We start from the raw sequence: 17,082 nt of genomic DNA, 5'->3' as shown, positions 1-17,082 counted from the left end.
GGACACAGAACTTGGCTGGAGATTGTGGCTAGAGATCCTGGCAAGGCTGCTGATCAACTGAATGCTGTCTCCGTGTCATTCCTTCTTCACCGACTCCGTCCACACCTTTGGGGACCCCTGGACCTGCTGGGGTTGGACCCCGGCACACTACCATCAGCAGTAATAATTGCTCAGTATTATTAAGCCCTACTATGTTCATGGCACAGTACAAAGTAATTTATGTGCATTATCTCACTGAATCCTCACAATAACCCAATGTGTCAGGAATCGCTATATCTGATTTTATAGATTAGAAAAAAGTGCCCCACAGATATTAAATAAATCCTCAGGGTTTTACATACTAACTGTATTAAACTCCAATTAAGCAAATCAAAGGTCATTTTTGCCAAGACTTCTTATCTCTTGATAAAAGAAATAGACAGGTATCTTGTAAGTGTTAATATTTATAAAAACCTTCTATAGAACACTGCTCTTATATTTAAATCATAACATCGACATGTTTCTCAGTATAATATGGAAAACCTATAACATGGATGATATTCTTTTTTGATCCCAGCTTGAGGTTTTCTACATTAACGTTAATTATAAAATTGTTTGATCAATTATTTTATTATATGTCCAGTTGGCCAATGTGGAGAAAGTCTATGGAACCAAAATATGAGATGGTTTCTGTTCTTGGTTGGAGACACAAACAGTACATAGAAAATAAGAGCAAATCTTATTTGGAGCTGATTGCTAAATGTGAGAAACTAGATGTAAGAACAGGGGATTCCCTGAGGGCTGAGGCACTCAGCAACTTTTAATGAAAGAAGCAGAACAACAAAATCTCCATAGTAACGCTCATTTATTGAGCAGCTACTACATGTCAGATACTGTGCTAGGTATTTTATATGCATTCCCTTTCACTAGCCTTGATAGGTAGGTACCATTTTCCACAGCTGCCAATGAGACCAAAAAAGGTTAAATCATTTGGCAAAGGTCACATAACTAAATAAAGATATTTAAAAAGAGAGAAATAGAGAGTTAAAGTCCAACCCTTCAGCAATAGAAATGCTTACTGCTTAGGAAAATGAAGAGGAATAGACGGATGTGCTGTATTAAAGAGGGCTACACACTCTTTGCCATTCTTCTCATTAAAAGGTACAGTTATGGCACCTTGCCTTGATTCTTGGCTGTCCCTTGAAATTGGTGACTTGCTTCTACAATAGAATGTGGTAGAAATGACAGTGGGGGAGGATTCTCAGACCTAGAGCTTGGAAGGTCTTGCAGCTTTCATTTTTGTCATCTTAGAGGCCTGTGCCAACATGCCTGAGACCCTGATGGAAAGAAAGGCCCAGAAGTTCCAATCCTCACGATGGGGCTTCAAGATGTCTGAGGTGAACACGGATGTTCCAGTCCTGGCTGAGCTCCTAAAAATATAACTGCATAAGGAACCCCAGCCAATAAAATATCATATGCAAAAGGAGACACACCCAGCTTAAACCAGCTAGCCAATAGTATTGTGAGAATTAATTGTGGTTGTAAGCCTCTGTTTTGGGGTGGTTTGTTATGCAAAAACAGCTAAGTGAAATAAAGGAAGAAACAGAAAGGGGAAAGGTCTGAGTCACCCAGGATTATGGAAGCAGAGGAAAGAGACCATTTCAAGTAGGGAACAATCCATATAGTTAAATGTTGTGAAGAAATCAGACATCTTACATTTAAAAAGTATAGTCATATCATAGTCTGTGGTGAAAAGCATCACTGAAAATTCTTTTCCTCTACATTATGGTTTTGTTTTCAAAAGTGATAGAGTACCCTAAAGCTGATAGTTCTTTTATTTATTTGCTATTCTTCATAAAGTTGGATGAAGCCTAAAGTTCTATTGATTTCCTTGTCTATTCAAGGTTGCTCAAGTTTACTCATAGTCTTCCACTAAAGGGCTTATTAAGGGATGAACCCAAGGGTCTGTGCCTTTTAAATATAAGGATTCTGCGTCCTGTGGTTAGAGAGACTACCATGCTCATTAGTGTCTGGTGCAACATCTACTAAACTCTCTTTTTTTACTTCTATATCCTGCTGATTTTCAAGTTGGTTTACAAATGTGAGTCTGGCTCTTTAAAAAAACCGATTGAAATGACTGAGATTAGATAACCATTTACCCATCCTCTCTGCAGGGTTTTGCACCAGGACCTTGGCAACTCTTGTGTTGTGAATTCTCATTTGGCTTATCAACATCTCAGTGCTCCCACTGAGAGCCCAGACAATTCAATCACGCGTTCAGCAACCCTTTATGTTACTCTTGCTTCCTTAAGGGCTATAATATTACTTATCATGCTGTCAGTCTGTGCTTTTGCAGACTTCCTTCCTTTTGTTGGATCATCAAACTTGTTGGAAATTGACCTGAATTGCATATCTAGGGAACCTGAAAGAAGAGCACATCTCATCAGCTTTTCCCTGGATTACCCACAGGCTATTATGTCTTCACTGAGTTAAAACAGCAGAGCCCAATGATTAAAAAAAAAAAAATTAAGGTATTATTTTCTTTTGCGATCATTTATTTGTAGTTGTATATCAACTAAGTGACACTTGGCATTTGATTTTTAAGATTTGGGATAATTTTAAAATTCTTGAAAAGTTCTATTATTTTTAAGTTATTATTAATCAGAAAATGATTAAAACTAATTAAAGTAAAAATAACTACTGAAGGACAAAGAAATAAATATATAAAATATAAGCTATGGGACATTTAAAAAGCTTATACCAACTACATTAACAATAAGCATCTTTTGCTCCTCAAACAAACTCACTGGGAAGAAGAGGGTGTTCTACTGAGCTCTCAACTTTTAAAAATGAGTATGCATGCTCCTTTTAGTATAAAGTAATACATATTCACACATACACTAGTGTTATGAAAATTATGCCATATGGATATGATGCAAGGTAGATTTTAAGTACATGATTAAGTAAATTACTCAAAAGCCATGGGACAGAAAAGCTCAGAGACCAAATTAAAATGAGTGAATCACTCAGCTCATTAAATCAATTTAAACGCAGAGCAAGAAGAAAGAGACAGAAGATGTGATAGGACAGTGAAAGCAAAGCAGGAGTCTTCTATCTGAATCCTGGATTACGCAATGTTATACATCCCATCTCTCTGGCTGCTGCTGCTATGGTGATGAGAACCAAGAGTGATCTTTGAGTGAAGAGGCTATGGATGGAAAGTGCCTAGACCAGGGGTCCTCAAACTACGGCCCACAGGCCACATGAAAATACAAATATTGTATTTGTTCCATTTTGTTTTTTTACTTCAAAATAAGATATGTGCAGTGTGCATAGGAATTTTTTCATAGTTTTTTTTTTAAAATTATAGTCCAGCCCTCCAACGATCTGTGGGACAGTGAACTGGCCCCCTGTTTAAAAAGTGTGAGGACCCCTGGCCTAGACAAACACACACACAGTTTATAACAGAGGCAAGTACATCTGGCCACAGTTAAAGGTTACCACTAGCCTGATGGGCACCAATAGGTTTTACTTGTCAGAATGTATGTCATTAAAAAGTGGTGAACTTGATATACCTGAATGTTGAGTACCCATATGGCTCACCTATAAAGTAGATGGTGCATATTAGGTCCTTAGTACATCCACACTTTACTTACTTTATCTATAACCAATTTCTCTCAGAGGTAACTAACATCTACATCTACATCTATGTCTGTATACCTCTATCTTGTAAGTTCTGCCTATGTTTCACATGCTACTTGCTTAGTTATTATTATCTTTACCTGACAGCCTATGAATTTTGCCTATAGATGAATGGATAAAGAAGATGGTACAGCCCTGACCGGTTTGGCTCAGTGGATAGAGCATCGACCTGTGGACTGAAAGGTCCCAGGTTCGATTCTGGTCAAGGGCATGTACCTTGGTTGTGGGCACATCCCCAGTAGAGGGTGTGCAAGAGGCAGCTGATCGATGTTTCTCTCTCATCGATATTTCTAATTCTCTATCCCTCTCCCTTCCTCTTTGTAAAAAAAATCAATAAAATATATATTTTAAAAAGATGTTACATATATACAATGGGATATTTGCCATAAAAAGGAATGAAATCTTAGCATTTGCGACAACATGGGTAGAACTAGAGTGTATTATGCTAAATGAAATAAGCTGGACAGGAAAGACAAATACCATTTGATTTCTCTTATAGGTAGAATCTTAAAACAACAACAAATAAACAAAACAGAAACAGACTCATAGAAAAAGAATAAGCTTATGGTTACCAAAGGTTGGGGCATGAAGGATGGGTGGGAAAAAAAGGAAAGACCAAGTGAATGCCCAAAACAAGACACTGCAATCATAACTAAAAGTGACTGAACGTTTTAGAACTAGATGGAGATGGCACTTGATGGGGCGAAGTGCCCACTGTAAAAGGGGGAATGACAGATTACAGTTGGTAGACATTATTTTTTTTAAAAAAACAATCTGTTTGATATTTACCTTTAAATATTGATATTTCTCAAACTAGTTCCAGAGCCATTATTATTGTCTTGGGATCCTCCTATTAACCTTATTCATTCATTCCTTTTTTTCATGTTATATATTCATTCACTTATAAGCATCAAGTTAGGCGCAGTATTCATGATAAGTACAATAAATTAGAAAGACAGTCAATTGGTTATCATGTCCTGTCCATTCAACTTCCAAATATCTCCTAAGCCTTTGTCCACTTACCCCTCCCCAAATGCCTCTGTCTTGGTTTAGGCCACAGACACAGCTTTCATTTGAATTATTTCCTTGTCTCTGATCTCTTACCATTTAGTCCATTTTCCACCCTTTCCAAGAGAGACTTTGTCAAAAGGCAAATAGGATTGTCACTCCCTGTTGAAGATGACTAGTTATCTTCCAGCATCTAGTCTTCCTTTAGTAATAGAGACTACCTGTTAGCCAAGCAAATGTCTGTCCAGAATGAAAAATACATTTCCCAGCACCCTGACTGCCAGTGATGGCCATGTGTGTAAATTCTAGACAGTGTAAAAATTTTTTTTTCTTGTAATGATCTTTATTTTGTTTGTAATTATTTTTCATGAATGTGAAAAATACCAGTGAACCTATTACATTTTGAGTATGTTTTCATGGTGAAATCAGTGATTACACAGTGAAAATATAACTTTTCAACATTACCTGTAGGCAGTATAGATAATCATAACACTAGCAGATGGAAGGTTTATCTGTGACTAGAAAAGAGCCCTCATACCACATGGAAAAGGTTAAATGGGCCAGTCAAATACAGTTTAAATTCCATACAGTTTGGAACAAAACTTATACTGATGCAAATATAAAGGTAAAGTCTGACTATCTCTGAAGAGGAAAAAAATGAAGAAGGGCTTTGGTTTTTAGAACTCAGCTGTACTTATTTATTAGTGAATTTATATATCAATTTCATATATTCAGGAGTTCTGGTATACTAGGCTATTTTAAAGAATTGAGATACGATATTTTTGTTGGAATTCTTATTGTCATGCCAGATTTTTAAAAGAATCTGAAAGCTAAATCATTTCCATCTTACAATTCAGCCAGTTTTTAAATGATTAAAGTGTTATATAAACAAAGGTACACCTGCTTAGAAAGCATTTTTCCATATATAAATAATTTCCAAAAGCAAGAGAACGATGAAGATCCACAGAGCAAAACTTTTATTGAACAAATAATCCTTATTTTAGTTCAAAGACTGTCTGAAGAGTGAAATATCCATCAGTAAGTGATGAAAGTAAAGGACGATAAATTGGTAATATATTCCTTGAAACACAAATTGCAGCTTCCACTCAGTAAAAACATTTCAGCTCTTGCAAATAAAAAAAAGTTGTTAAGAAGTCTTCAAAGGTCTCGAATAAGGCACAAAATTGTTTGAAAATAAGAGTCTAAGGAAAATAATTGGAGTTGATTTATAATTATGTCTGCGCTCTTGACAAGACCCTTTTAGTCTCAGAAAAACTTTATGAAAGACCTAGAAAATATGCACCAAAAATATATTCAAACTCAATAATGACATCATTAATTTCCTTTGGTTTTGAAGGATTTCACTTTTGGAAAACTAATTATTATTTTACTTTCTTTTAAAATTTTTTTGGTTGAATTTTATTCATTTTTTATACTGTAGTTTACTTTTCAACATGTTGTTATAATTTTACCTTGTAATTATTTCCATTGGAATGTTCAGGTTTGCCTATCACTTATATTTTACAGTTAAATTTTATTTTATGTTTTATAATATTTATACATTTTCATACTTTAAGTGTATTACTTATCTTTACTTTTAAAAATTATGAATCCTGAACAATTTTAAATGATAGCTTTGTCATTTTTCTCTTGTATTCCATCATTGTGTATATATTGTTCAAATCATAGTTAATGGTCCTATATTTCCAAATCTCCCAGTTTGAGGATGGCACTCTTACACAAACAGATAAATGTTTTCGGATGTTTACATGAGAAGGTAATCAGCGAATTTAAGTGTTCTCAAATTTTAATTCTCATTGGCATTACGAAACTCATAATCTTCCCCCATATCTGCTCAACCAGCAGCTATTTTCACCAGTTGATAGCAAGCTTATGCCGCCAGTTGCCGAGAACAAAAATCCTGGCATTGTTCTTGATGAGGTTGCTCCTTGACTCTTGCTATAAAGTCATCAACAGCAAATTCAGTTTACTGTACCTTCAACACATGTCCAGAAGTAGACCATTTCTCATCACCTTTTCTGCAGATGCCCTGGTCTAGGTCTCCAACATCTCACTGTGGATTACCATGTCCCATCTCCCTGCTCCCACTCTGGTGTCCCTACAGAAGCCAAAAAGATCCTCTTAAATGTCAGATCAAAATACTTCACTCCTCTGGGCCAGACCTTGCAATGGCTCCCCATCTATAATAATAAAAGGGTAATATGCTAATTAGACCGAATGTCTTCCAGACATCATCCTGGACATCCTTCATGACAAAGCTGGGGCAGAGGGAAGGCAGCCCGGGTCCCTAGTGCCTGTGGGTGTCTGCCGCTGCTGCACAGGCTGCCAGAACAAGCCCACCGTGAGCTGGCAGCCAGGGGAAGGAAGGCCGATTCTTGCATAAATTTTCGTGCATTGGGCTTCTAGTATCTTATAAGGAGAGGAGTCCTCAGCCCTTGCTGAAGGCTCAAGAACAAAGGAAAGTCTATTGTATTGACCATGTTCCTTCATCCTTCCTGATGCTCTGAGATTCCACCTTTTATTATTATTTCACTTCTATTTAGAGAATTTCCGGTTGTTATTCTTATAAGGTAGGTCTGTTGGTGACAAGTTTTCTGTTTTCCAGCACTACCTTCTTCTCTCCTTCCAGGGCTGTGATGACATGGGTGTTAGATCCTGTGTATGAGTTCTATGGGTCCCTGAGGCTCTGTTCATTTTTTAAAATCAATTTCCTCTCTTTTGTTAGAATGAGTCATTTTTATTGTTTCATCTTTCAGTTCACTGATTTTCCCCCCTCTGCCCCCTCCATTCTACTATTGACCACCTACTACTGAGATTTTAAAATTTCAGTTATTGTATTCTTCAGCGCCAAAATATCCTTTTGGTTCTCCTTTATACTTTCTATTTCTTTGCTGAGATCCTATTTGTTTTAAGTGTGTTCATAATTGCTTATTGAATCATTTCATGATGGCTCTGTTAAAATCTTTGGCAGAAAATCCCAACGTTCTGTCAGATCTGCTTTACCATCTATTGATTGTCTTTTTTTCATTCAGTTTGATAGCTCAGGTCTGACAATGGTCGTTTGCTAGAGGTGCTTTTACTCTTATGTCTGTTTTTCACATGAGGGAATGGAAGTTCAGATGGGTTCCAAAATACAACTTTGGGAATGCCACTGAGAGCTGAAACTAGTACCCAAGTGTGTCTGACATCAAAGCTAGACTCTTAGGCTCTGAAATTATAAATAGTTATATATAGTATGATTCTATTTTTACAAGAAAAAATGTACAGCTAGATATGGATTTCTAGCATAGAACAAAATTAAGACTAAATTTCGAAACATTAGCTGGGTTTTTAATAAATATAAGATGTGGATGATTTTCATTTTTGTCTCTCTGTACCTTAAATTATCCACAATAATCTCAATTTAATAATCTATTTCATGATTTTGAATAAAACTCTGAATATCTTGCATGCTTGTTTAAACTTATTTAAAGTTGTGTTTTGGGGGTTTTGTTGCTCATATGAATAGCCACAAATTATGTGCTCTGAAGCAATTAACTTAAATGTTAAAAAATATAACATTACTCATCACTTCTGGACTCTTACTTGCAGGAAATAGACTTACTACATTTTTGTAAGGCAGCAAAGTTGATTTTTGTTTACTTTCTCACATTTTTTAAATTTTTTAATATCAGTTTTGTCTATAGTCAAATTTATTTAGAATTTACATCATTATTTTCAAACCAACAATTTTGAAATAAAATGTTAAATCCATTGCCCTTCCATTCTCTCATTCTCTCCTTTCTTCCTCTACAGTCAATATTTAAGGCAGCAACAAAACCTTTGAAATGATAATATATATTTTTAATAGACTGGAATGACATGGCATATTTTCACATCATGTTACCATGGCTACCAAACCCTTTAGCTCATCTTCATTTAAATATGCTCACTGCTAAATTAGGGATACAGCTTAAACAATTTGTGATACTCTATAATTTTTGTTTAAAACATTGGTTATCTGACATCTCAAGTTCACTCTTTCAATGAGAACAGTGCCAGAGTGTTGCCGTCTATAGAACATTTATTATGCTTCATAATTCTCCCAAAAGTAGTTTTCAAAAAATGGCCAACACTTGTCAAGACAGCATTTCACATTCTGTATAGGTATCTGTCATTCAGGTACACAGCAAAATTTATCAATGTCATGAAATAAATCAGAATGTTTTTCCAAATTACAAGATGTCTGGATTGATACTGAGACTTAGATACACCCACACCCCCACACCAGAATACTGAAGAACCCTAAAGTGACAACAAAGGTCTCTTCCTGGCTGATTTCAAAAAGTCTGTCTAGACGCAGCCCCCCTGCACCCCTCTCTGTGTGAAGGTGTGATTGTTGCACATTGCAGCCAGCCCACACTGACTCGATTAATCAGGGGTGAGCTTTGCAGAGAGAGAAAGCAGAGGTCCTAAATGAAAAATGGTCAGCACCAAAAAGTGTATACTTGCCCACTCGTTTCTGGGAGCCTCCCAGATTAGAGAGTGAAGATATGAATTTAGTGGTGTGTGTGTGTGTGTGTGTGTGTGTGTGCAGGCGTATTGGAATGAGCAAGGTATATGACAGCACGTAATTTTGCACAGCCCAGGTTGCTTCAATACTGGTTTTTAAAAACCTAACTGGCTTTAAGGGGGATTTTAATCTCATCTAAATGTTGTTTTCTCCAACTGAAAACAAAAACAAAGTCTTTAAGTAAGTAACATTATAATAAAGAGAAGTAATTGGTTTGATCCTGGTTACTCTTTAGATTTTATTTTTAAAAGGATAATTCTTTAAATGTTATGGAATTACAATACAGCAAATATATCTAAATTCTTCCAATAGTTACTCAGAAATGCACATGAACTAATGATACGTTAAATTTTCTAATATCATGTTTTATTCTTTGACTATTTAAACATTTTAATCAAAAATGATTAGGTTTTTGCCTAGGTGAAAACTAAAAGATCAAATTCTAATAACCATAAGACTCTAAGGCCCAGTAAATAATTGTGGATAAGTGTATGGGAACATTGGGATGACACTCAGCATCTAATTCTATTAGTAAGCCTAATTTTGCATAAAGTATTAAGAGTTTTTATTAAAATGAGCTGTTCGTAAATTCTAACCTTCCTACCTCTAGTTTTTCTTACAACAGAATACTAAAAATACCAAGTCAAAGCAGGGAATGAATTCTAATAATCCTTCATTTTGAATTTTAGGATCATGGACTGACAGTCATGACTTATTGTGAAGGACTCCTGTTCTTATTTTGGTTTTCAGTAAAACAAACCAATAATAAATAAATTAAAGTGACCTTCTGATTTTAGTGAATCAGGTGGAGTTAAATATTTAACAGGTTTAAGAAAGCAAAGAAAACAGTATGTGTCTAAGTTGGTTTCAATTTGCTTGAGAAACTGTTTGTCTACTTAGCACTTTCCTCAGAAGGGAAAAACTGGTTTAAAGGGCAGTAGATTGGGGCCACTGAACATATACTACACTGCTTTAGAATGTTCTAATGGTGTCCCACGACATGGAATAAAACCTAAACTCTTGCCCTTGGCCTCTGCTTCTCTCTGACTCATATTCCACCTGTTCCGCATCGTTCTCTATTTTCTAGCCTTAGCTATTCCCATTCCTCAGAGAGATTAAGCTCATCCCTGACTCGGGGCCTTTGTATCTGCTGAGGTTGCTCTTCCTCAGAGCATCACAGCTCTCAAACCGAATGGTATCGTTCAGTTCTTTCCTGTGCTTCATCACTGAAGTGGCTGTCTCAGGTGTTCTGAATATTACTTTATTGTTATTATTTTTTTAATTTTGTGTGTGTTTGTTTTCTGTTACTCTAACCAGAAAAATGAATCAGCTTCTTTTAGAACAATGCTTAGAACTGGGTCTGACACATAGTATGTGCTGAATACACATTTATAGACCGACTGACCTTCAGATTCAAAAGTAGGTCTGTGACAGTCTGATTTCGTCTAATAACGAATATATACATCATAATTTTATAACTCACCAGGATTTCTGTTTATAATATATTGTTATATTCTTAGGCCTTTCTACAATCTGAGAGAAAATTAAGGAGAGGTGATGTTATTTTAATTTGTACAGTTCAGCGTAGGAAGTGGCTCATATCCAGATCTAAGTGGTGAGGTTGGTGTTGATTTCACTGCTGTCTGTCCACTTTTCATGAGCCTCAGATGGCTAATATTAACTGATGGGACAGCAACACGTGTACTATAGGTGGGTGTGTTAACCAATCCATCCCATCTGACATCAGTGCTATCTGATCTGTCCACCAATCTGTTGCTATCATCACTGGACACAAAGTCAGCTCTTCCTTCTTTCATAAAATTCTCCCTAGAATAAAGGGAAAAATACTATGTACTTAAAATCATTAGATCTGTATTAGTGTTACAAAACATCATCACAAAATCTTCTACCACACCCTAGAAGAACAACAAGTCTTATACTTAACATTGTAATAGCTATTTTGACTGAAATATATAAAACCCGAGACCCTTCAGTCCGCAGTCCCACACTCTATACGCTAAGCCAGACTGGCTAGAGCATGATATATAAAGATTTTTTTTTGGACTCTTGGAATCTTTGGGTTGGAAATAAGCTCTTCTAGGTGAGAAAAATAAGGAACAGAAAGACATGGAGATCCATTAAAAATCCCTCAGCTAGTTAGTGGTAAGACAGGACTGAACATAGATTGTTGTCCTTCCAGTCCACACAATTCATGACTCTTTTGAAATTAAATCATACAACATGCAATTTTCAGAGCTTTGAGGTAAGAAATAAGGAGAACAAGATAAAAATTTAGGCAATTTGTAGGCTGTGATGACACTCAGAGGTGTATATTGAATAAATACACATAAATCATTGGTTCACTTGACAAATGTTTATTCCATGCCTCTTTTATTGTAGGTTCTATTCTGGGCCCTGGGAGCACAATGCAAAATATGATAGCATTTCTGTCCCATGGTGAAATGGGGAGATCAACCAGTAAAGGTGTAGTAAGTTCTATGGGCTGCATTAGTTGCTATGATAAAGACAAGAACTGGGAAACACAGAGATGTGGCAGCTAACCCACGTGGTGGCAGCCAGGAAGGGTTCTGGGAGAATACAGTTTCCAAACTGAGATCTGAAGGATGAGTAAGAAATAGGTGTGTGAAGAGGGAAATGTTCCAGGAGAGAAGAGCACATGCATGTTAATGTGGATGCATTAGTGTGTCTTCCCATCCACCATGGCCAAGAAAAAAAAAAAAAACAGAGATGTGGCAGCTAACCCACGTGGTGGCAGCCAGGAAGGGTTCTGGGAGAATACAGTTTCCAAACTGAGATCTGAAGGATGAGTAAGAAATAGGTGTGTGAAGAGGGAAATGTTCCAGGGAGAGAAGAGCACATGCATGTTAATGTGGATGCATTAGTGTGTCTTCCCATCCACCATGGCCAAGAAACAAAAACAAAATAACACTTATCCTTATCCTTCTGTGGTCTCCTGAACCACGGTTCCTTGTGAGGAACCACAGAGGATCGCATCACTGTGGGTGTAATGTATTCAACACCCTGGCAACATGGGTTATAGTAAGAATCCACTGGCTGCAACTGTAGAGGGACAGGGCTTTATAAACTTTGAAGAAGGTTCACATTTATCTAGATTATACCACACCTTCCTCAGAAAGCCTTTGGTGCCTACCATCACGATGCAATTTAAAATAAACACATTAAGGAAGCACTCACTGTGCCTGACAATATTAATACATTGTCACAGATGAGCAACATAATTTTACTCTTTCTCTAACTGCCTTAAAGCATTTAGGGAATCTGTGCCTTTGTAAATTAACAAACCTGAAAATTAAAAGCAAGTGAATTATGTTTCTAAAAATCTACATGTTTATAAATCATCTTCAGAATAATTATAATAGTCATAAATTACAATTTTCCCCTCTCAAGATAATCAGAGATAGATGTTAATCAAAACCAAAGCTGAATGCTCCATATGGTTTCTATCAATCTTTTACCAACTGATACATTCATTTCAGGTATATGGCAAAATCTCATGTTTCTAGTTGTATCAAATCAGGATGAATAATTCTGTGTGAATATATTGCTTCTTTCCTTCATTGAAAAGTATTATGAAGAGCCATATTCTGCGTGGCACTAGCAACATATTCAGTTTCCTATGTGCAAGGAATTTACAGCAATAGGGAGAGCATGGGGTGGGAGTTGATGTGGAGGAGATGCCAGGAAAGAAGGCACCCCCACTATGGTGGATTGGATCCTGTAGGCTCTACACCCCAGAACTACAGAAACGGAAACTCAGGGTGGTTTGGCCTTGAGATTTTCCATTAAAAAAACAACAACAAACCTCTCCAGGCTATTCCCACACATATTCAATTTTGAGAACCTATGTTTTGGCAATAGGAGGTCACTGAAGAGTTTTAAGCAAAAGAGAGGGGTTAAGTGTTTAGAAGTGCTCTGCTAGCCTTATAGAGGGAGGGTGGACATTTTAATTTTTCAATGCAAACTGGACCATTTGATAACATGGCATCAATTATGGGGTGAGGCGATGCAAAGAGATGAATAATGTTTAGGACTTGGATGAAGAATTAGTTATAGAATTAATGTGATAATGTTATGGTTATTTTTATTTTAAAAATATATTTTTATTGATTTCAGAGAGGAAGGGAGAGGGAGGGAGAAATAGAAACACCAATGATGAGAGAGAATCATTGATTGGTTGCCTCTTGCATGCCCCACCCCCACAACCCGGGCATATGACCTGACCAGGAATCGAACTGTGACCTCCTGATTCATAGGTTGATGCTCAATCACTGAGCTATGCTGACTGGATTAATTTGATAATTTTAATTTGTTGAAAGTTTAAGATTTTATTTAGTCTCTTTTGTAAAAGCATATTCCATTGGATCAAAACGCCTTCGTTAAAACATCAGGTGCAAAAGGAACAATGAATTGGAGCGAGGCAAGCATAGAGACGGGGAGGGCACAATAGTCAAACTTAGAGACAAAGGAAGACAACTATGGCAAAAGAAAAAGGATGTGGAGAAGGGAGTCATATAAAGGAAGTCACAGGAAAAAATTAAAGGGCTTGGTCTTTAATCGGATGGAAAGACAAGAAGCGAAAATAGCTGTGACTTTTTAAAACTAAAATTCATTATTTTGCAATTGTTGAAATATGGAACTGATTCACTATGATGTGCCTTAACAAGACCACTTGATGGAAATGGTTCAGTGGGAAGCAGGTCAAAAGAAAGTATGCTCAGTCTCATCCGTCAGTGTTCTGAAAACAGCCTGCACTGGTAACGAAGAGCCTGCGCACTATCTTTGGATTTAAGGCTTGCTCCTTTGGACCATTATAAACTTTTGAACAATAATAGATACAGAGGCAGAGCTGCCTCAAACAGAGTGTCAAACTGCAGCGGGAAGGCGGGGGAGGGTGGGGGGAGGGGCAGGAGGTAGGGGGGTAAGAGATCAACCAAAGGACTTGTATGCATGCATATAAGCATAACCAATGGACATAAGACACTGGGGGATAGGGGAGTCTAGGGGACTGTCTAGGGCGGGGGGAAAAATGGACACATATGTAATACGCTTTGTAATAAAAAATTAAAAAAAAAAAGAATTGCTCCTTTGCTTTGGGCCTCGCCACAGTGTGCTGCAATTGCATGCTGGCCTCTTGCACTGTGCTACGAGCACTTCAGTGATAAGAACCACGCTCCTCTTCTATTGCCACAGTGATTCCCACATCGTAGGCTCTCCATACTTAGTACACAAACTAAGTTAAAAATTAATTGTGGAGCTGACTACAAGAAGCACTTTTTGGCTTAAAATAACTTCCAAAGACCCTGAAGGGCATGCCTCTCCTTTCCAACATGGCCAGCGCTGATACATTGTCCTCTGGCAGTGTTCTTGTACTGGAAAAGCCAAACAAAATGTGCTCCGGTGAGTCATACCGTTAGTGAGGACACTGCATGTCCTATCAGGGAATAGTTTGAGTCTGAAGGCCCCTGCGTGAACTGTGGCAGATGGCTTCCCAGATGTTTTTCCTGATTAACAGTTGGCATCAGTTTGACTTTGGAGAAATGACCTGGGTTTACCCAGGGTCTTTCAGATTGAATTCTGTAAAGCTTTTGCATTAAAGACGGAAAGCACTGCTATTTGTAAAGTTTACAATTAGAGTTACTTAATAGAACTTTTAAAAAAATAATAGGAATTTTTAAAGCTTTGGATTTGCTTACGTGATTTCAGCTGCTAACATTCTCCAATTCGAGACAATTCTAAAATGTTGCCTGCGAGATGATTGAGTCCAAGCCTTATGTTAGTAATCAGGACACAAAGAACCACCCACGCCGGGTGAGATGTGCACAGTCTGTGGCTCCCTGGTGCAGAGGCTTAGAATCCAGTTCTTGAGGTAGTTTGTCCAACAGAAGGATTGTGGTTTAAGTTTATTTTGAATAAGTGCTTCTATTATCCTCTCATTTATATCTTTTGCCCATTTCTTCTTAAATTCTTTCTATTTCTTTGATGCCCCCCTCTCTTTAGTTTCTCCATGATTTGTAATTAATAAAATTCAGTCAAACAAAGTGACTCTAATACAAAAATATCATTATTGGTTATTTGTTGGACACCGCATCCATTTCTATGTAAATCAGTTATGTGCATGCTATACAGTGAAACTGAAAAGGAAACTTTGATGCTCCAATGAAAATAACTTCTTAGTGGGTCTGATCTTGATTTAGTGAAAAGCATTTGTAGCCGCCACGTGTTTAGATGTTGGTAATACTGCGCAGCCTCTCACTCGTATATTTGTATTTGATTCTTATGGCGATCTTATGAGGCAAGTAGGGTAATACTCACTTTACACTGAGCCAAACCGGCTAGGGCTCTGCAACTTTGTATAATATTTCATTTTACTCTATATATTTTATTTTTACCAGAAGTAAGAAAAATGTCTTAGTGGTTTCAGTTCTTTTTTTTTTTTTAAAGCAAATTCTGCACCAATAGTCAGGGAAAATATGAGAAACGTCTCTAACTCTGCCTCTGACATTTTCCGCAGCCTGGGCTTAGGCAAATTCCTCAACCGCTTGTGGTATCTATTTCACTCACTAAACCCATTTGAATCGTAAATACCCCACTCTTTCAAAATCTGTGAACTTAGGGAATACTGGGAAAACATGTGGACTACCTAAACATTTTCTTTAAAAGTAGAGAAAATAGGCTTTTAATCTCCTCCCCTTAAAAATAACCCCTCATCCAGTGACCTGTTTTGGAGACCTGATTACTCAGTGATTTTGTCATTACTGGACTTTGCACCCGCCCCTGCATCATGGAAAGTGGAGTGCATCAAAACCTCCCCTTAAAAATTTGTCGTGTGTGTGTGTGTGTATGTGCATGTGTGAATATTTTACTTCTGGATTTTAACACTAAACATCTTAACACACTACCTTGTTGTTAATAACTTTTTACCTATCAGCCCCCAGGCTGAAGAAGCAGAAACGCCTCCTTCCTGGGCTGTTGAGAACATGGTGGCTGGAGATCACTGTTGCATGTGTATGGATCTGGTCCCTACACTCGGAACTAAGGTTTAAGTTTTCCACGATACTTCCATTCACAAAATATTTATTTAGAACTAATCCTTCATCAAGAGCGCATGTTTGGCATAAATCAAGACAGTGAGAAAAGGAAGCAATTAGCATTTAGAAAATAAGAAGGAAATCTATGCTATTTGCCATTAGAAAGGTGACAGGGGCCTCTCAGTCTAACAGAGACCCGAGATACTTATTTTTAAAAAGCAGCCTCTCTTTAAATATGAAAGTAAAAGTAACTAACATTATTGAGTATACAATATGAGCCACTCATTGAGCTGAGCATTTTAAACATTAAGGTAGGGACAATTCTAGTCCAGTTACACAGATGAGAAAAAATGATTCTCAGAGATGATGGGTAAACATTTTAAAGTGTCATTCAGCTAGTGAAAGGCAGAGCCAGAGGCTGGCAGAAAGTTCTGAACTCTCAAGATCTGAAAACTTCCTAGAGAGCTCTACAAATGTCTGAATTAAGATATGCTGGAACAGAAACTAAGATGGCGGCATAGATAAACACTGGGAAATTGCTGCCTCCCACAACAATTGAAAAATAGAACAAAAACACAAAACGGACATCATCCAGAACTACAGGAAGGCTGGCTGAGTGTAAATTCTACAACTAGAAGGAAAGAAAAGCACACTGAGAACCAGAGATCTGCGGAAAGTAAAGCGCAGAGGTAGGGGGCTCGCGCGCGGAAAGGGACTGGCAACTGAGGACGTGGCTGTGTTTTTGAATCC

At 37.3% G+C, this 17,082-nt stretch overlaps 1 protein-coding gene across 2 annotated transcripts in view; it reads right to left on the bottom strand.

The window, feature by feature from the left end:
* The window catches only part of B3GALT1 (Beta-1,3-galactosyltransferase 1), a 342,206-nt gene that overhangs the window by 183,337 nt on the left and 141,787 nt on the right, over nucleotides 1-17,082 (bottom strand). The window contains exon 1 of one of the 2 annotated variants that reach the window (XM_015565752.1): nucleotides 6,686-6,792. The exons of the other annotated variant lie outside the window; for it this stretch is intronic. The gene's annotated coding sequence lies outside the window, so the exon portion shown is untranslated. Of the gene's footprint in view, nucleotides 1-6,685; nucleotides 6,793-17,082 lie in introns of those variants that run through there. 2 annotated transcript variants of the gene reach the window in all.

This window comes from Myotis davidii, unplaced genomic scaffold (assembly GCF_000327345.1).
Source record: "Myotis davidii unplaced genomic scaffold, ASM32734v1 scaffold59, whole genome shotgun sequence".
Taxonomy (NCBI): domain Eukaryota; kingdom Metazoa; phylum Chordata; class Mammalia; order Chiroptera; family Vespertilionidae; genus Myotis; species Myotis davidii.
Note: the sequence above shows the minus strand (reverse complement) of the source record. Positions and strands in the feature narration are given on the sequence as shown.